At 42.2% G+C, this 20,490-nt stretch overlaps 1 protein-coding gene across 15 annotated transcripts in view; it reads left to right on the forward strand.

The window, feature by feature from the left end:
• The window catches only part of NCOA7 (nuclear receptor coactivator 7), a 146,986-nt gene that overhangs the window by 7,269 nt on the left and 119,227 nt on the right, over positions 1 to 20,490 (forward strand). For 2 of the 15 annotated variants that reach the window (XM_023651020.2, XM_070223757.1), the window contains exons 1-2: positions 16,124 to 16,252; positions 16,815 to 16,884. The exons of 2 other annotated variants lie outside the window; for them this stretch is intronic. The gene's annotated coding sequence lies outside the window, so the exon portion shown is untranslated. Of the gene's footprint in view, positions 1 to 876; positions 1,391 to 1,522; positions 2,102 to 16,123; positions 16,253 to 16,814; positions 16,885 to 20,490 lie in introns of those variants that run through there. 11 more of the 15 variants (XM_023651021.2, XM_070223756.1, XM_023651019.2 and 8 more) reach the window with 7 other exon arrangements.

The following is a 20,490-nucleotide window of genomic DNA, read 5'->3' on the forward strand; positions in this document are numbered from 1 at the left end:
TTTAAAATACATTGTTATATCTTTGCCTAATAAACAAGATCACTACTTAATTTGTTTCTTGACAAAACATGGTGTTCATAGAGAGAAAAACAAAAGAGGATGCTTGGTGGGGAAAGGATGGAAACAGGGAAGAATTAGAACTCAATGGACGTTTCCTGCAGAAACTACATCACATATATACATTCCTGTAATCGACTTATTCCGATTTGGGGGCAAAATATCATGAATAATAGTAGGTATCTTTTGAAAATAAATGGGGCTCTAGATGAGTCGGAGTCCCTGGAAGTGATGAGGTCCTGACCCCAAGCCCGTGCAGCTCCTGCTCTGCTCCCCACTGGACCTCCACTTTGCTTGAAAGAACTATCTCAAAAATTCTTAGCGATTGTATCACAGTTTGTACTTCTACGGAACATGTCTTTTCTTTGCCTGTTTTTTAAAAATTAACCTTAGACTTCAAAATCATAAAAGCACTCATCAAAGAAGTGTGAGAGCAGCTCAGTTTCTCTGGAAATCCCTAACCGTGTTCTTTTGATTCAATGAAATCAGCTCTTTATATTTTTAGGAGCCTGATTTTCCCTTGAAAATAATTTGCAAATAACACAATGCTTATAGAAAAAAGAGAAAAATACCCAGTACTTCACATTCAAACCAAAACTATGTAAACCTGAGCTCCAATTTTATACATGCTCGGTGCAGAATTGGGCGCTTATTCCTTATTTCGCAATATAGTACATGACCACTTGCAACTGAAATGCCAAAGGCACCGCAGTTAAATGCTTTGCTCCGCCTTCCATGCGAGGCTGTTACAGCACAAGCAGCATCAACAGCCCAGAGGAGGCCGCTATCTGGCGTGCCTGTGTGCGTGTGGCCTCTGACACACCAGTGTTATCAGACCAGCTGCAGGCTCTGCCTTGAGTTTTTTTCTGTGTCTAAGGGTGAACTTCAAGGCCAAATCCTCCTAGTCATCTTGCAGTGCTGGTCATGGGACCACACAGCTCCCAAGTGGGGATGGGCAGTTCACAGGCACTGACCTGCAGCTGATGCAAATCCTCCCAAACAAGGCTCTGTCGGGTCTCTGCCAAGAGTCAGCCTGCAGGGCCCAATTGCTACGTCCCCTTTGCTGTAATGATTGCAATTTGGCAGCATCCGGGATGCGGGACGGGGACGGGAACGGGAGGGGGAGGAGATGGTGGGCCCCTTTGCGAAACGCAAAGCCGGAAAGGACAGAAGGATGAATTTATTGTGGCCAATGGTCCCCGAGCTGGAAGGAAACGCAAGGCTTTAAAACTCTGGGAGACGCTGTAACTCCAGTCCTGTTCTCAAAGCCTTACTTCCCACGAAGAGTGGCGGCCACGGCGGGCCCGCTGTAGGGGATGCGGCCCGGGGCGAGGTAAGCAGCCCCTCCCAGGCTCCGGCAGGCTCGCAGCCGGCGTCCGGCCGCCCCGGCAGCGACGAGCTCGCTCTCGGGAGGCGTCACAATGGGCTGAGGCCTGCAGAGGCCGCGCGCGCAGCTCTCCGGGGCGGAGCCGCCTGGCCGGGCTGGGCTGGGCTGTGCCCGGGCAGCGGGGGCTGCAGCAGCTGGGGGCGGCGGGGGTGCCCGGCCTCCCAGCTCGGAGGGCGCCGGCGCGGCGAGGATGCCGCAGGGGCAGCCCGAGCCGCCGAGCCAGGCCGCCCGGCTCCCCGGCCCCCGCCGCTGCGGAGGGGCGCAGCGCGTGGCGAGGGCCGGGCGGAGCTAGAGGCGGGCTTCTGCACCGCGTCGCGCCACCCGCAGCTCCCCGCCTCCAGCCGGGCCCGAGAGCCTGTCGCGGCCGATGCCCTGACCGCGGGCGCAGCTGCAGGGTTGGCAAGGCGCCGCGCGCGGGGCGAGGCCCGAGGAGTCCCGGCGGCCGCCAGCTCCGGACGCCGGTCCCCCGGGGCGCGCGCCTCGGGGCTCCTCCCTCCTGCCCTGCTCCTCCTCGGCGCACGGTCCTCCCCCGACCCCTCCTTCCACCCACCCTGGAGGATGCGCTCCCCTGCGCCGAGCAGCAGAGGCCACCGCTCCCAGAAATGCGTGCGCCCCATCCCCTTCTGGACGCGAGGATCCGGCGCCCCCGCCCTGTAGGTAGGTGGGTGAGGCGGGGACCTGCCCTCGCCGCCGCCCGCTGCTGATGCTGCCGCTGGGGAGAGGCGGGGGGCAGGCGCCGGGACCCGCCAAACTTGCCTCCCGCCGCGCCTCGGCGGGGCGCTCGGAGGTGTGCTAATGGCGCTGGGCGCAGCCCCCTATCAATCGGACAACCTTTCTGGAGCTCAGGAGGCCGAGCGGTGGGGAAGGAGAGCTTGACCCTTCCCTGCCCACCCCCAGGGCCCGTGGGGTGCGCGCTGCGGGAGGGGGTGGGGAGGACGAGTTGGCGTGTGCTCGTTTGCGGGGGGCGGGGGGAGGGAGATTTTCAGCAGCTCAGGTAAAAGCATTTCACCGTGTTTTTTCAGCTGGGTGAGCAGATGCGTTCTTCCTGTTTTAGCCAAACGTGTAGCCACGCAAAGCGTTATTTAGCGGCATGTAGAAGTCGCTGTGGGTTTTTATGTATTTCACAGCTGGCTGGCTGGTATATAAAATTGATGACTCAAACCCTTACAGTCAACATTTTAGGGCCAGTTAGAGAAAGTCCTTCTGGAAGTCAGATTATTCCGGAGATAGATGGGGTTGGGGGTATTCTCGTGCTGCCTCCTGCTTTACGGGAAGGGATGCGTTTAAGAGTGGCAAGTTTGATACAGGTGTTGGGAGTTGAGAATCTGCTGGAAGGATGCACCGAGTCGGCCAGCAGAGGCAGCCTTGGGCACAGCCTGGCTTCCAACTAGATGTTACGGTTTGTATTTGTGAAAAACTGGTTATAAACTCCTTCTTCTCCCCCAAGTGTAAAGTTCATACCTCAGAGCTTCTGGCAAGATTCTCTCTTCACAGGCTATCATTTTTTATTTTATATTAAGCAATAAAGTCTAGAGTTTTGGCAAGTGGATCATTGTAAGCTCCAATTTTATATTAACGTATTAAGGTTAAAGCTATGGGAAATGGACCAGTGTAAACTGCAGGACAGTCTTCGTCTTGTTCAATCCTGTAATTCCTTGCGTCTGATGCATGATGGGCGCTCATTAGTTATTTGTTGAAGGAACTGCGTTTCAAGCTTCATCCAACGACAATTTAGGATTAAAATGTATTTGTGTATCTGTGACCATTGAAGTTTAACTGGATTTTTAAAAAAATCTTCTTTGTATAAACAGTCAAATTCTGTTAACATCTGAGTTTCAATTTTGACATTTTTAGGACCATATCTCTGATGTTTTATTAAATGGGGTAATTTTCCCTAGTTCCTAATATAAATTCATTTCGTGTCTAAGCTTACAGATTTTCCAGTCTCGTTGCTAATCAGATTTATTTCAGTTAAACTCTCAAGCACAATTAAAAAAAAAAGTGCAATTCATGTTTAAAAGAAAATTTTAAGTTACTCAAGAGGTAGCTGTGATTTGGTTAATAAGTGACATATTAGCTCATTTTAGAGTTGTGGTTGATCTAATTATAATGTATTTTGTTACAGGTAAAGGTAGAAATAAAGCATTTAGGAATGTCTGTGATTCCTAAATGATTCAAAATATACAGTATAGATACACATTTTCAACCATATGTGTTTTCCTCAATATATAAGCAGATCAATTTCCAAGTTTGACACCCAGGGTGGGTGTGAAATCTGAGATTTGAAGGATCCAGTGCCTTCTGCTTTTAAATTTTATGTTTTCTTGAAAAAAAAAAATCAAGGATAACTGCATCACATTTCATTTGCTTTATTTTTGCAGTATGATATTTCCTGTTTTGATTGTTTTTATTTTGCTGTTATGTAAGTTTTATGAGTCAGTATTAACCTCTTTTCAGTCTCTTTGCTTAACAAAATAATCTGGGAGTGGTCCAGTCATTTATTTCTTTTCTTTCTTTTTTTTTTTTTTTTTTTTTTTGGTCGTTTTAATACCTCTTCACTGTCCTCACTACATGTTACCCAAAAAACTTATTTGCACCAAACTATGGTAAGCCATTACTGTTGCTTCTCCAGCCTACTTGAGTTCTTCCTAGATGGCGAGGAATTAACACTTTCATGGAAAAGGTAGTGAGATTGGAGGAACCAACCGTGGGGGGGAACTTATGAGAAATATATTATGATTTATTAAAACAAAGCAAAAATTCCCCCATGAAATAAAGATAGCTACATTTTACACATCTGAAATTTGTGATCAAGGACATTGAGCCATTAATTTACATTATTCTTCCTTGTTCACTTTAAACTTCTCAAAAGGGTCCTCCCTGATGGTTATAGTAAACTCTTTACTTTGCTGCAGATAATAAACACTTATTTGTTCACTTGACAGATAAAAGTTGAGCACTTAGACGGTGTGGCACTCTTGGCCTTGAAATCAGTCAAGTAAGAGCTGCTTCCTAATCTCAGAATGGAAGAGGCGTTTTTCTGTATTTGTCCTGCATCCAAATGCGCAATGCCTCTGCGATTGGTTGACTCACTACCTGGGTCCCATCTGGTGAGCCTCCAGCACCCGCCTCCATATGCACCACTGGAATGCAATTCTAAGACCTGATTTACTCTATCTTATCTTTCTGTATTTTCCCTAAGGTTTTATTGCTGAAACCTCTATCCCTTCTTGCTAAATGTTATTTACTGTCCTTTATTATTCCAGCATAATTTTTTATCCCGGTTCTATTTTATCTTACCCATACTGTTTGTTGTTGTTTACGTCTAATAGGATCCACTCAATTCACTTATGTTGGAAACAAAATTGTTATGGTTGCAGAAAAAGTTTAGAAGAGAAAATGTGTATAACCTTGCATTTCAAATAGAAGTAAGTGATGGCTGAAGAATAATTGTGTATTCAGCTCCCCTCAACAGTGGTAGGGAATGCCTTTATTTCTGCACATGCCAGAGAATATGAATTGTCTGCTCATAAATTTGATCAGAAGTTTAATGGAGACAAATGTTTACAGAGGATTGGCTGAACAAAGGCCATGACATCCACCCATTCTCCTGCAATTCTCGATGTTAGACCTGATCTTCAGAACCTATGTACTTTGGTTACACTATTTTACATCCTTTGCACCCCTCTCCCCAACTTGCACTCATACTGGGGGATTCTATTAATAAACACAGTCACAAGAAACCTACCATTACGTTACTTAAGAGATGTGGTTATTAAGATCATGGTCCCTTCTACAGCTCCTGTTTGGAGACCCATGCAAGAAATACCATTCAGCTCCAAATGCCGAAGAAAAGATTTAGGTCTCCTGAACAGATCTCTTTTTTCCATCATGCGAAACTGGAATCAGATCATTGATTCTATTTCCTTTCTGATTTGGCTACTAGGAAATGTGGAGTCAAATTCGCAACTCAATTTTAATAACCTTATATAAACCTGTGACCTAATGTCGATGTTCTAACTTTCCCTTTGGTCTTGGAGCTTCTGTTCTACTTTGTTTATCTTGATTCTGATTTTTATCTAATTATATTTTCCTATTTTATTGAATTTATTATTTTAAGCTGACTCACATCCTTCATAGAAAAAGGCAAAATGTAAAACATAAAATCAAATAAAAGAAAACGTTTGCAGAATCAATCTGTGGACATAGTGTGTTTTTGATTAACAAGTTGAATCGGTTCCATTAAATATGTTTTGAACGAGTATTGCAAGTTTAGTATATTTGAGCTTATATAGTCAAATGGAAAACAGTGTTACATAGTTTTGTGAACCTAAATGCCACTTATTTTTTTACTATTAAATTTATGTCCACTTATCACTAATTGAAAATTGGTAAAACCATTTTAAGTCAATTATTTCTGGAGTACTTGCCTTGTATGCTGTATTAGGCTGAGCAAGAGATTCATTCCGTATAATTTGAAAAGTGGTTTTTAGCCAAAGAGCTAGCCTACACTAGCATGATACTCAGTATACTGGACCTCACATCTGACCTCTTTCACATCAGTAATTTATTTGATTCATCTTTGTTTTAATAAATCAGATATAAATTCTTCTTTGAGCCTCTTTTCTTTACCATAACATTTAAAAGATTGAGCTCTGTGAGTTAACTGACCAGACTTTCTTCATTCTGGTATTTGACAACTACCTGTTAAGTTGGTTGATTTAACCAGGTAAATAGTTACTCACATCTATATGATGCTAAGTTCAGTTTGATATATTTATCACCCAGGTTGACAGAGAGATTGGCTCTTCTCAAGGGTCAGTCATTGGTACAATCTAGGAGTCTTTGGCGTAAAAATAATCTGAATTCAGAAGTGCAACTTGAAACATTGGAGGGGGTTTGGAGAGAGATGTGGGAAAAGTTTTACATTGAGGCATCTTGTTCTGATAACCTCTGTCTTTTAAAAATAAATTTATTTTTGTGGAAGGTAATATACTTTCATGCGACTCAAAAGGCACAAATGGGTACACAGTGAAAGGACTCCCTCTCATCCTCTTTCCCTATTACCTGCTTCCTCTGTCCGCTGGCAGCCAGTGTTAGCAGTTACTTGGGAATCCTCCAGTGACATTTTATGCATATATAAGCAAATATACACATTCAGCATGCTCATTTGATCTCCTAGCCATTTCTCAAATTCCCTTCTTTCCATTCCCACCACCCTTGTTTGGCTCCTCAGATGTGTTGGACAGTTGCCTGCATTTTACCTTTTCCTACGTTTCAGCCAGTCTTCCTTCTATAATTTCCTCTTCTAACACAAAGCATTCCTATCCTACATAGGAAGGAGTCCATCATGAATCTTAGCCTAGTCTCTTGGGCCCTGAGGAATTCTTCTCTTGCTCCCTGCCCCTCCCCATCATGCACTGGCCCATAAATGTTCTTCACTAATCCTCCCACTCTCCCCCAGAATCAGGGACCCTTAAAAAAAATCTGATGAAAGTCGTGGTCTCATCACACACCATTTTTCCTACATGTCCTGGTTTCTGGACCCCAAGTTAGGAATCTCTGTTTTAGTAATACAAAACTGGTTGTCACCCCTGCATGTGCATAGCCTATGATTTTTCCTCTCCATGCTGTTCTCTCTGCTTGGGACACTCTGTCCTCCTATTTTCATTAGCAAGCCACACTCAGTTCTGGTGTCATGTCTAGCGGCCATTCTTAGGTGAGATTCCTGAAACTCATGGAGCCTTCCACATGTAATATAGTGTCCCAAGTAGCCTTCCATCCTGGGAACAGGCATGTCCTATAAATAGCAAAATTGTCTTTCTACTAAAAATTAACTGTGATTTTGGATAGCATGCTAAGATTGGTCCAAAAAAAAAAATCCATGGTTGAAGCCTTTATTTAACCATTCATTTCTCTTCTATCCCCCACCCCCACCTCAGTATTCTACATGTCCGTATCATTTTTCTTTAGCATTCCTGGCTTACTTACAAATTCTCAAACATTGTGTTAACACTCCTTAAAAATAACTTTTGTATTTATTATGGCCCTCATCTGGGAGAGTCTTTTATGCCTCCACTGCTGGGTTTCCCTGTGTAGTTGGTACATGAAGGGGCAAAAGCCTCCATCAGGGTGTCAGTGACATTTAGGGACCTAATAGGAGAAAAGATTACTCTTAAGAAATTCGAAGAATTAAATATCAATGCTGTTAGATGACAGGGACCCTCTGAAGAGAGTGGCCCTTCCGAAGAAGTGATCCTAAGGCTGTGAATGAGGTATTTTCAACTCCAAGCCAGGGAATCAGAGGGTGTCCTGGGTGCTGGGTTTTATTGCAGAGTGCCTGGAATGAGGTCTTATGCTGTTGACTGATTAACAGAGGATTTAGAGTAATAATTTAATAGTGTTTGTTCAGCACTGTTGGTGTGGAATCCTCTGACTGGTGGATGCTTCTGATCACTAACCAGGAATGCTGTGGAGAAGAGGAAAAATTCGTGAGGCGGCTCTGTTCGTGAGAGATCCAACAAGGTCTTTTATTTTCCTTCTTTAATGCTGACCTCACTAAGCAAACATCAGATTTACTGATTTGTTTCCCCAGACATGTTGATGTGAGAATTGAGGGTGTCCTGCATGGCAGTAATGAATATTCCAGGCATTGGATAAGTACAGCCCCTGCTGGGTGGTATAACGCACAGTTTCCAGCTATCTGTCTGTTGGGAGGGCCTGCTCAGTCCTTACGGTTGCTGGTATTTACAGCTGAGCCCTCAGCCCTAGGTCCTGGTGATTCCCCCAAGGTGCTGCCTGTCTTTAGGGTCCCACTGGAACAGCTAGTTAGCCACTCTCTTTGATATGGTGAATCACAGCACCTTCCAAAATAGTTTCAATTTAACATGCTTTAACTCTTTAAAAAGCATTCTAGTAGGGAACTGTGTTAGTCTGTTCAGGCTGCTATAAGAGAATACCATAGGCTAGGTGGCCTAGAAACAGCAGAAATTTATTGCTCACAGTTCTGAAGGCTGGAAGTCGAAGACCAGGGTGCCGCATGGTGGGATTCTAGTGAGGGCTGTCTTCCGGGTTGCAGACTGCCAGCTTTTCGTTGTATCCTCATGTGGCAGAAGGGGCTAAGGAGCTCTCTGGGGCCTCTTTTATGAGTGGCACCAATCTTATTCATGAGGGCTCGGCCCTCATGACCTGAGGACCTCCCAAAGACCCCACTTAATACCATCACCTTGGGCATTAGGTTTTCAATATATGGGTGGGGCACAATCATTCAATCTGTAGCAGGAATGGGAATAGATAATTCACAAAAAAGGAACTACATATGCTCAAGGCATGAAATGAAATGAAATGAAATGAAAAAAGATTCGACTTCATTGCATCAAAGAAATGCAAATAATAATTAGATATTAAAAGTCCATCACAGGGTTGGCAAGGTTGAGGTTGGGTCATAGCATATTCCCCTTTCAGGGATGGTGAGTGGGTATGTTGGTATACCTTAGATGGAGAGCAGGTTGGCTCATAGAATCCCTTGGCACCAGTGATTCTCTTCTAAGAGTATATCCTAAGGAAATCAGAGATCAGGCTTAATTTCAGTGGTGAGCACGTTGTCTCTGGGAGGCAGGTGGTATGGTAGAGTGGGTAGAGAAGGGACGCTGGAGCCAGCTGCTTGGCTTGGAGTCCTGTTCCACCATTTACCAGCTGTGTGAACTCAGGCAAGTTAATTTCTCCTTGATTTTATCATCTGTAAAATGAAGATAATAGTGTATCCCTCCCACATTGTATTGAGAATTAGATAAGTTAATATATGTAAAGTACTGGGAACCTGTCTGTCACAGAGTAAGCAACTATGTAAGTATTGGGGTGATGAAGGGTGACATCAAGGGTGATTATCAAGCATGAGTTGTGAAAATTTGAGACAAATCCAACAATGGAATCCTTTTTAAAATGATAGTCCACCAACCTATATGTACAAAAAGATCCTAATTTGATTTTAAAATGCCTCTGCATAGAAAAAAAGAAAATGACAAAATATTAAAGCTTTTTTCCTCATTGATGGGATTATAGGTAATTTCTATTTTCACAATTTTATATATCTATATATTACAGTGATAATTGTTAGAAATTAGTAAAAGTAATATATCATAGGATTCTTATAGTCTCAACTTTTCTTTACGAAATGCATACTCATTTTAACATATTTTACTTTCTCTTCCTGATTTCAAAGCTACTAATATTTCACTTCCTCAACATCTTCACCCACATGCCATCTGCTTGGTATTTTCATGCATTTAGCTTGCTTGCTTTGTGTATAGATCAGCTGCAAGGCTAGTTCTGCAAGAATAAATAGACCAAGTCAAATGATTTATGAGATTTCAGCGGTGGTGGCTTTTTCTTGGAAGTTAAAGCCAGAGAATGCTGGCGAGGTGATGATGGAACCGTATACTCTGCGCATGTCAGGCACTCAGCCTTAGCTCCCATTCCCCACCTCCATGAACTCAGCACTCTGGTAGGGTCAGAATCTTCCATACCCCTCATACACCACCGGGTAATTCCTGCCTCCAGGCTTTTTGCTACCCTCTCTATCTGAAATTTCCTTCCACATTTCTTCCTTTAAAGCCAGTGTTCTGCACCAGGTTGATACGCAATTCTGTGAAGACTTTCCAAGACATCTACTCTACCCCTGATCCAGGTTTTTTTTTTTTTTTTTGAGGAAGATCAGCCCTGAGCTAACTGCTGCCAATCCTCCTCTTTTTGCTGAGGAAGACTGGCCCTGAGCTAACATCCATGCCCATTTTCCTCTACTTTATGTGGGACATCTAGCACAGCATGGCTTGCCAAGCGGTGCCATGTCCACACCCGGGATCTGAACTGGTGAACCCCGGGCTGCCGAAGAAGAACATTCACACTTAACCACTGCGCCACCAGGCTGGCCCCTGATTCCAGTTCTTTTGACACTTAACTATATGTACCACAAATTAAATATTGGCTGGCTTAGTTGGTCTTATAGTAAGCCAACAGGGGTTGTGTTTTATGTTACTCTCTGCCCTTCAGTTTTCTAGCACAGTGTTATCCACATACCTGCACCTGGAACACAGGAAGGTTGGATGTTGTGTTGAAAACATTCTTAAGAGATGACTTATGAATTTTCTGTTTCATCTTCCCCTTTGCCCATCCTTCTCTTTCCTTTATTTTCGAGATCAGAATGTTATATAATTTGGTTCTTTCAGTCTTGCAGAAATTTGCCTGAAAATCCGATAATAGATTTTCATTCCTAAAATCTAAAGACCAAAGGGTTGAGCTGCAGAGAATGCCACGGTTAGCAAAGGCATTTCCAGTTGGAGTCTAGCAATGTACAAACTAATTTTAGTTGCAAGGACAGCTCTGTCATCTACTCTAAAATATTGCTTGTTTGATCAAGACAGTTTCATGAATCTGCCAGAGAACATGCTTAAAATTCATAAAATGTTAGGTTCAGTTAAGATCTTGCATTTCCTGGAAAGGGCCAAATCCTAGGAAATGTTTTCACGTATTTGCTCTTGTCGTCTGGACCAGTGGTTTCCAAACTGAGGTTCACACGCCCCATCAACATATAGGAAGAAATTGTTAGAAAGTGTATCTCCTCTTTTCATGACTTTTATTTTTGTTACATGTTTTATAATGCATATATTACTGCAGAAGATGTGTTTTTATAAGTAAAAAATATACCTATTAAGATTTTTGCTCAGATGCTTTTATTGATATGGAATATAACTTTTAAAAATGGAGACCACTAAGCTAAATAAAAGATGAGACTTTATTGTTCCATAATCCAAAGTCAGTTTCTGTTAGGTATTTAGCCATAACATATCAAAAATCAACTTATTAAACATAAATCCTATGTCTAATCTAAACTGGGAGTTGTGTGTGTGTGTGTATATGTGTGTGAGCACACGCACATGTGCTCATGCATGTACAACATAAGACACATTCCCTGCCTTAGAGAGCTTACAGCCTGATTGGAAGGAATGTGGGCATGAGGAACAATTGATTAGAAAGTGGTACAAGATAGCATAAGTGTGTGTAGGAATATGGGTTTCTAGCTGTATGGGTTTGTTAGACTACAATTGCTGAAGTGTTATATGAATGGCATAATACATGGTTTTATTACATTCTCAGAAAATTTCAAAACCCCTTTTACACTAAAATTTTTCCTTGATAATCAGGTCAGTTCTTAGTCCACCTACTCACTTATCTCCTTGAATTATCTCCTGTGTACAGGTGTTAACTGTGTGAGCTTTCTGCTCTAATCTTCAAAACAAGGTTTACCAATGCTCTCAATTTCATGCCCACATTTCCTTTAAATTATAAGAGAATGTGGCAGAATAGACATGGTGGGAAAACAGTAGGTTTTGGAACAGTATCCTTTGGGAAGAGTGATAGTGTGTAAAATTTAACATAAGTGAATTAGTTTCCTAGGGCTGTCATGACAAAATACCAAAGACTGGGTAGCTTAAAACCACAGAAATTTGTTGTCTTACAGTCTTGGAGGCTAAATATCCAGAAGCAAGATTTCAGCAGGGCTGTGATTTCTCTGAATGCTGTAGAGGAATCTTCCTTGCCTCTTCAGGCGCCTGGCGATTTGCTGGCTATCTTTGGCATTCCTTGCAGCTGCATATCTTTAATCTGCTTCTGTCTTCACGTGGTGTTCTCCCTGTGTGTCTCTGTCTTCATATGGCAATCTTATGAGGATACCAGTCATATTGGATTAGAGGCCCACCATACTTCAGTATGACCTCTTCTTAACTAGTTACATCTGCAAAGACCCTCTTTCCAAATGAGGTCACATTCTGGAGTACTGTGGATATGACTTCAACATTTCTTTTTTGGGGTGACACAATTCAACCCATAATAATAAATAATACCAAAGTCTATAGATGGGTATACCAAGATGTGCATAAGTCACTTTTGATGTCAAATGATGCCTTCTTACAACTAAACCTCCATAGCCGTGCACATTGGTTATAGGGTAAATGACAACTGGAAGGAAAGGAGGCTTTCTTGGCTATTTGTGTTAATTGGCCCCTTATGTCTCTGGGCTTTATAGTCCAGGCCTTGGTAGAATTATTTGTATAGACAGTTATACGTACAACAGTATGTGGCTTTGGTCTTCCTGGTAAAAATCCACAGAGTAATCTGTGGCTCAGGATATTTCTAAGAGTGTAGTGGCTTTTTTTGTGATACTGCTGCATAACAGCCTCCAAGTCTCAGTGGCTTGGAACCACAAATATTTGTTTCACTTTCATGAATCTGCAGATTGACTGTGGTTTGGCTGCTCTTGGCTGGGTTCAGCAGGGCTGGCTGGACTCCAAAACTGAGGTAGGAGTTCAGGTCTGTTCCACATGTCTTTATCCCAGGACTCATGCTGAAGAAGGAAAAACAGCTACCTGGAACGTTCTCTACTAGTGGAGAGCAGAAACTTGTCAGGCCTCTTACAGCCTCAAGTCAAAAGAGGTACGCTGCTGATCCACTGTCTGGTGGTCAAAACAGGCCCCACGGCCCCATGGGTGGAGACGTATACTCTGCATACTAGTACCCAGCATCACAAAGTGGCATAGCAAAGGGTATGGTTGTATCATTACCTTACAGGGAGGCAGGAGTGCCTAATTGGGAACAACAATCCAGTCTAGCAAAGGGTCATTTTTCTATCAAATTCTACAAGAACTTTCCTATGAAGCAACTTAAAAAACCTGTAACAGAAAAAGTACTTAAACCACAGAGTTGGTTTCTTAACCTAGCCTCTTGGAAAATTGCAGTTGAATATCATATATGCAATTTTTTTCCAAGAAGAGGTCATAATACTTCACAATGCCGATTTAATTTCACGTTAGGCAGATTTCCTGGCCCTTAGACACTTCTTGTTATGCCTTCCTCCTGAGCCCACATTTGTGTATTTATCCCATTTTAGGCTGCAGTAACCGGGCACTGCCTGCCGCTCTCCGTCTTTACGTGAGACGTCCGAGGCAGGATCTGGTGAGATTGCTGTCCTCTTGAGCATGCTCTGATGGAGAACATTTTCATTGAGCATGAAACTGTTTCTGGTTTACAGAATTGATTGTTGATTGTGTAGCACTATTGAAATATAGCCTCGAATGGCGGTTTCTGGTGTTGTCCCACGTCAAACACCTTCCCTAACAACACATGCCCCCGGCCCCATTAGCACTTCTCAGTGCATCACACATTTCATTTGGCATTAATTTTTATCATACTCTTTTTCTCTGATTGTTTTGTTTATGTAAGTTTTATCTCCCTCGTCAAAAATCAAAGTTTTCTTAGAGCATATTGAGTTCTTTTTATATCCATAGGTTTTAGGTAAATAGTGCAGTGGTGGGCGTGAAACAGTTTCTAAGTAAATGCTTACTGAATTGAAGAGATTGCTTATAAACAGTTGACAAAGCACTATTTTGGAGTAAGTGTAAATTGCATATTGCCATCTATACTCCTCATGTAAATAAATATGCTGAAAGTACATTAAAAACAGTGGTAATTTGGTTTTTTATTTTGCATTTCTACAAGTATGAGTGTATGTCAGTGTATTTGGAAAATGCATTCAGTTGAAGATAACATCCGCAGAGAACAAAGAAGCATGTGGCCTTTTCCTTAGTGAAATGGCAATTCACCTGGTAGAGAGAACTTGACATCTCTTGATAATCTCCATTAAATATCTTATATTTAAAACAAATGGGACTTCATCAGACTAAAGAGCTTCTTTAAGGCAAGGGAAAACAGGATTGAAACAAAAAAAACAGCTCACTAATTGGGAAAAAATATTTACAAGCCACTTATCCGACAAAGGGTTAATCTCCATAATATACAAAGAACTCACACAGCTTAACAACAAAAAAACAAACAACCCGATCAAAAAATGGGCAGAGGACATGAACAGACATTTCTCAAAAGAAGATATGAATATGGCCAATAGACACATGAAAAGATGTTCATCATCGCTAATCATCAGGGAAATGCAAATCAAAACTACACTAAGATATCACCTTACACCCGTTAGATTGGCAAAAGCATCCAAAACCAAGAATGACAAATGTTGGAGAGGTTGTGGAGAAAAAGGAACCCTCATACACTGTTGGTGGGAATGCAAACTGGTACAGCCACTATGGAAAACAGTATGGAGATTTCTCAAAAAGTTAAAAATAGAAATACCCTATGACCCAGCCATCCCATTACTGGGTATCTATCCTAAGAACCTGAAATCAGAAATCCCAAGAGTCCCTTGCACCCCTATGTTCATCGCAGCATTATTTACAATAGCCAAGACGTGGAACCAACCTACATGCCCAGAAACTGATGATTGGATAAAGAAGATATGATATATATACACAATGGAATACTACTCAGCCATAAAAAAAGACAAAATTGGCCCATTCGCAGCAACGTGGGTGGACCTCGAGGGTATTATGTTAAGCGAAATAAGCCAGTCAGAGAAAGACGAACTCTTTATGACTCCACTCATAGGTGGAAGTTAATATATTGACAAGGAGATCTGATCGGTGGTTACCAGGGAAAAGGGGGGGTGGGGGGAGGGCACAAAGGGGGAAGTGGTGTACCCACAACATGACTAACAATAATGTACAACTGAAATCTCACAAGGTTGTAATCTATCATAACATTAATAAAAAAAAAAAACTTGGAAAGAAAAAAAAAATCTTATATTTAACTCTTGAAAACTGGTGTTTGCAACCAATATACTGTATGTTCTTTGAAAAGGCATTCCATTATATCTTTTGTCCATCAAATTTTATTGGTTTTGTCTGCATCAATTAACTCTAAATCAGATCCTTCAAAGAAACTCTTCCCACCAAATAATAATAATAATGCAATAATAATAATAAAATTAGTAGTATTAACCACTGCTCACACTTACTTCTGTTCTGGAATTGAAGGAGCTGGGGCATACTGCAAGATCAGGACCCATGCAGTGGTGATGGCATTTGCTGTGAGCACAGGGAGCTGGCACAGTGATTCACATTGGCACCTGTTCTCTGCAAGGCCTTGGGGAGTGCAGTTGAGTTCTGTACCAGTAGAGAGACTCCAGAAAAGTATAGAGCTTAATTCCTTTTGGGCCAGGGCTAGAAGATGTATGGGAAAACACTCAAACTGGCTAGAGATCCTAAGCCTTTAGGAATGGGTCTGTCTGATAATATTAAATTGAATTCCAGAAGTAATTGAGGACAAGCTTTTCTTCCCATGTCATCTGTTTCTTTGTTGATGATATTTGGAGCCTACCACCTTTAGATTCCACTTAGAGATGATCTGAAGTGACCTTGTCGTACTGGAGCCATAGTAGGGAGTGTCCCCAGAAACCACCTTTGTGAGTGACGCAGCCATCAGATTTTCCCAGCTCTTGTGAGGAACAATCATATGCATATATCAGACATCCAATAAATAGTGATTGATGGTGAGAAAGGGGAAGTTGTCTCTTATGGTTGATAAATGAGATCAGCAGAGTAGACTCCGTTCTGTTTTCATGGCCTCCAATAACTTTCTGTATGAATTTCTGCATGTTTTTCCTTTCTAATCTGTCTTTGTGTTCAGGTAGGAAACTGTTCAAAACTGAATTCTTACATCCTTATGAGAATCAAAATTCCATTTTCTGATTCTGATTCTCTGTATCTGCTAATTTTGTTTTCAGTGGAGAAATTGGATTGGCGGAAGATGACATTTCAAAACCACAGAAACAAAGAAGTTGCCAACTGCTAGGGGAAATATTTCTGGGATATTCAAAGTTATGTTATTACCTCTGCCCTTAAAACTTAAGAGGTAACTTATTTAATTTAGTGAATTAAGGGAACGTGCTTTCCAGTTAGCTCTTTAAAAAAATCTAATTCAGTGCAATCAATATTTATCGAATGCACAGATACGTTCGGTGTAGTGCATTTATTGATGAATAGTAACAACTAACCTGAATACTGTTCAGGATTTACATCCTAAAGGACAGTTGGCCAGAAAGCTAGTGTTCACCCTCTGTTCTTTTTGATGGTTGGTAAATCCAGGGAGAGCCCGGCAGTTGATGTGAAAATTCTGTGTAGTAATAGAACCTCTCATTAGAGGCCGTTGTTAGAGGTTCTGACTTTCACTTCAGGCAAAGCTGATCATTCTGGCTCTAACCCTTATGGCTGTTTGAGCTTGAGTAACTTCTTTAACCTTTCTAAACTCCTTATTCTTTATCTGAAAAGGATTGAGAATGTTAACTTCTCCCTTTACACAGTCATAAAGGTTAAACAGTGTGCGTAGCAGCATTGAACAAAAAATTTGGTGCGTATGGTTAATGTTCAACAAATGTTCAACTGTTGCTCCTTGCTGTCGTCTTTATCTTCTCTAGGGTTGCCTAGCTTCAGTTAGTTCTCTCTATGGGGGCAAATTTGAATCCAGCTCTCCAGGTGCTGTTGAAGGTAGGTGTAACTTTCATGAACACTTGAACATTTGGGTTCATTGAACTCTCGGTGGATAGAATTTTCTGTTTCGTGGGTCACTGTACTCTGTAGTCACCTTTTGGACACACTTAATCTCTATAACAGCCTGTTTACAGATAAGGATACTGAGGGCTGCAGAAATTGAGTAACTTGCCCAAGGCTACATACCTTGCAGATGCTGGAGTCTGGATTCTAACCAGGCCTGTCCTGCTTTAAAGGTGTTGCGCTGCTCCAATAACATGGTCAAAGGGGTTAGCCAGTTGAAGCACAGAGCATCTTGAAAACAGAGCTTCTCAAGTGTCCAGAGCTTGTAAAAATCTCAGCTTTGAAGGAATTTTTGAAATTAAAATTTTTTAATTAAAAAAACAATTTAAGGGGCTGGCCCTGGGGCCTAGTGGTTAAGTTTGGCACACTCCGCTTCAGTGGCCTGGGTTCAATTCCTGAGTGTGGACCTACACCACTTGTTGGTGGCCATGCCATGGTGGTGACTGACATACAAAAAAGAGGAAGATTGACACAGATGTTAGCTCGGGGTGAATCTTCCTCAGGAAAAAAAAAATTAAAGTATTAGCTTACCCATAGAGCTTGATATCCTCTATAATCACAGTTCTCAATGAGTGCATTGTCCCTCCACCAGGGTGCAGTTTGGTGGGCATGGTTATGGGGGAGGGGGCACTACTGGCAGTTAGTTGGGGGGAAGCAGAGGTGCCACATTCTCTGCAATGAGTGGAACAGTCCTAGACAATGCAGAATTGCCCCTTATACTTGGGAATTTCATATCTTTGTAAGAATGTGTCTGAATATTTCTTGAGATATTTTAAAGAAAGAGATTAGTTCTCACTTACCATCTATAGAAATAGCTGTTTGGTTATTACTTATAGCACTAGTTTTTATTCTGATGTTCCATACACCCCCCCGACCCCGACACCCACCCTCATCCTCTCCCTTCCGCTCTCTCATTTTCCTGTACTTCTCATATGTAGTGAAATACTTTCTGATCTCATTTCTCCTGGAGCTAAACTTGTCCTATACAAGTTGGTGTAGGCGTTTGGGTATTTCCTTGTGTCTTCTAGTGAACTCGTGCCTGGGAATTTACTTATTGAAATACCTGTTAGAAGTTACTTTTCTTTTGGCATTATGGTGATTTTTAAAATCTGAGAATTTGCATGTTCAAATACCTTTTATCAATTACTTTCCTTTTGGACATTATATTGATTTCGTAAAATTAAGTGTGTAAGTAGATTATCTGTCAGCTTCATTTCAATACTATAAGGGCATATTATAAAATGTTTACGAATTCATTTAGATGAGAGGTGTTGATTTTGATGAGGTTGAGAACTGCTGGTCTACAGCAATCCCATGAAGTGGTGGTTCAGTTTGTCCTCCATCGCTCTCAGAGACTGGGAAGCCACTCCATCTGGAGGCAGCTCTTTGCGTCTGTCTGGAAGACAGTTCTTCCTGATATTGAGCCAAGACCCCTCTCCCTCCGTTTCTACTGCCTGGTCCTAGGTATACTCCTTGCAGGTCTACTGGTGCAAGCCCAAATTCTTTACCAGATAAAATCTTTGAGACATTTGAAAATAGCTATCATTTCATCCAGCTTTTTCCAGGCTAAACCTGACCAGCTCCTTTGACTAATATTCTTAAAACTTAGTTTTATGTCACTTAAGCATGCTGGTTGCTCCAATCTCCTTATATTTCACCTATAGTGTGAGACCCAGAGCTAAATGCAGTCATCTTGATAAATTCTAATCCTCAAAAAGGGTGAGACAGAGCATCATAATCTTTTTTATGTTGGGAGGGGGCAGTGGAATCACACCCTTGAGTATATGGATCTTACTGTCACCTAAAACCGCAAATCATATTCACATGTGCCAGTGCTCAGCTCTACCCTTCTTGTTCCCTAGCACTTCACCCAAGTGTAGAACCCGAGATTCACGTGGAACAAACTTCACCTTTCTGTAGACAGCTGAGGTCTGTCTGAATCCAAATGCTGTTATCCAGGATGTTATTTGTCCCTCCAAACGTCCAATAAGGAGGCCTGTATTTTCAGTCAAGTCCGTGATAAATTTACTGAGGACAGTGCCTTAGAACAAATACTGCATTAAGCTATTAACATCCTCCCTCCAGGTTGAGGATGGAGGTCAGCTCCCAGCTTCAGGTTGAGGCCAATCAGCGGCTCAGCACATACCTCTTGGTACAGTGGTTCAGTTCTTTCCTTTACCCGTCTAATCCTAGAAGCATCCACCTATGTCCAGCCCACCTTTCTCCATCTTATCCATAAGCAGGTCGAAAGAAACTTAGCAAATGCCTTTTAAGTACACGTACACTGAGTTTACCTCATTTCCTTGATGCACTAGAGAAGTATCTATGTCCAAGAGGGAAATTGATGTCAGGGTAATTTGGCTAAGTCATCACTCCCTGAACTTCCTCCTCTCCCCCGGCCCTAAACTCCAGCCTTACCAGACAACTCAGGAGTCCCTGAGCATCACTCATCCCTCCCGACGGCTTGCACATCCTCATTCTGCCTAAAAAGCCCAACGTCTTCTGCATTCACCGTCTGGGAAACCCCTGCTCCTCCTTCAGTGTCCAGCTCTGGAGTGACCTGTGAAGTTTCCCTGACACTCCTTCCCTTCCTGGCAGAGTTAGTTGCTTCCCCCGCTGTGCTTTGTGGCTCCTTGTACCCACCACTATCTGAGCACTCACCACGTGTCTTACCAGCTGATGGGTTTCAGTTGCCTGTTCTACCTGAGCTTCCTGGCTCATGAATGCTGTCTTCATCTCTGGATCTCCAGCAGAGTACTTGGTCCATGGTAATACCTCAAAAAGGGATCTACTGGCTTTGTTGTTGTTCTGCTGAATGGTTGGTTTTCTATGAATGTTCTGGATCTCAGGGTTCACTGCCTCCTTTTCCAAGTCCTTGCTGACCTGCCTTTAATGATCATTTCTAAAGTTTTGCTGGGGATCTCTATGATGTTCTCCACTGTGTAATTTGCACAACCCCTTTTCTAACTTTTGTTGAAAATTAAAATGTGTTTGCTCGTTGTCGGGCTGCCAGGACTTTCTACATCTTCAGCAGTTCCTGACCCTGCCAATGACTCTTTAGAAGTCTCTTCTTAGAGACTGCACATTCTCTTCTTAAAGAGAACTTACAAAATGATCCATCAGCCCAGAGCTGGGTCTTCATTTAGAGTAGCTAGGAGCTTTGATGAAGTCTCCTTGTTCATTTTAGATAAGAGAGCACTGAAACTCATATTTGTTTAATTCTTTTCAGGTCTAATTTCAGTTCCCTAGGCAAAGAATAATGGAATAAGAGTTGATGAGTTCTCCATTCATTTTACTATCGATTGGTGTCGTTCCATTTTCCCAAGTAGCAGACCACTGGCCTGTCCTTGATTATCACCTTGATTCAAGCATAACTTTTTAGTTCTTTTTTGCTGTTAAGTTCTGTTTTCTGTTGTTTTGTTTTTGTGACACACGTTTCTTTATTTGAGGGCCTCATCTCCTGGAGCATCCATGTTTGTGACATACTTTTGTATCTTTCTATCCCTTTTTCACCAGGTTTCTTGTTTGAGTATTCAAATT

The sequence above is a fragment of the Equus caballus genome, chromosome 10 (assembly GCF_041296265.1).
Source record: "Equus caballus isolate H_3958 breed thoroughbred chromosome 10, TB-T2T, whole genome shotgun sequence".
Taxonomy (NCBI): domain Eukaryota; kingdom Metazoa; phylum Chordata; class Mammalia; order Perissodactyla; family Equidae; genus Equus; species Equus caballus.